Source organism: Gavialis gangeticus, unplaced genomic scaffold (genome assembly GCF_001723915.1).
Source record: "Gavialis gangeticus isolate Ggan-Ray unplaced genomic scaffold, GavGan_comp1, whole genome shotgun sequence".
In the NCBI taxonomy this organism is placed as follows: domain Eukaryota; kingdom Metazoa; phylum Chordata; order Crocodylia; family Gavialidae; genus Gavialis; species Gavialis gangeticus.
Genome location: NW_017729025.1, coordinates 92,129,641 through 92,130,594, shown reverse-complemented (window position 1 = coordinate 92,130,594; position 954 = coordinate 92,129,641).

The window sequence follows — 954 nt, the reverse complement described above, 5'->3', positions numbered from 1 at the left end:
GTAATTTTAATGTTGTTTTATCTTTTGTACTGTTTTATGTTTGATTCTGCTTGCGCTGTGAAGTTCAGTGAAGCTGCTTTTTCTTGTGTTTGTCAGTTTTACCATCAAAATTGAGCTGCCAGGTTGGGTTGTAGTATAGGAAAAGCAGCTGTATTATAGGGAAAGCAGAAGATAGGAGGAGGCTATGGAAAGATTGCTATGGGGTTTGGCCATTGCCAAAGGATGTTGTACAAGGCCTGCCTTCTGTATCTCCATTTATTATATATAAATGTCAAGCATACACCTTCCTGTCCATGTAATCAAAGGCTTTGTTGCTGTCAGAGTCAGCACAGGAGAGAGAAGACAGAAGGGAATTTGCAGTCTTAAGTAAATCAAAGCACTGTCAATAGATAACTGGCAGCCACTTTTTAATCTAGTGATTGACCAAGTTTTTAAAATTAAGGCATATAGCTCAGATGTAGCAACTCCTAACTGCTTCATGGAGTGTTGCCCCTTCCAGTTGTGTGGGATGGTCTCCTAAATGTGATAGGTCTGCCCCACAGGCTGTGTGACTACCACATTTACTCGGTTAAAATATGAGTGCCCCCACCCAATTTATCATTGAGGAGTGGTGGGGGAGAGGCTCGTCTTACATTCAAGTATGAAGCAGGGGGGGAGGGGCAGGCTCCTGCTCCTGCTCCAACCCCAGGCTGGGGCTGGGGCTGGGGCTGGAGCCACAGCTGCTGCCTCCCCTCTGCCACCACTGTATCTCCCCACCACTCCTCTCCCTTACCCATGCTCTGTACCCACAGTCTCTGTCCTTGCTGCAGCCTGGAGCACAGCTTCAGCCCAGCCCTGTAGCAGTGGTGTTGGCTCCATACCACTGCTATGGGGCTGGGCTGGTGCCATGCTTGGTGCCCCCAGACTGCAGTGAAGGAGGAGTCTTCTGGTGCACAGCAAAGGTAAATGGGGGCA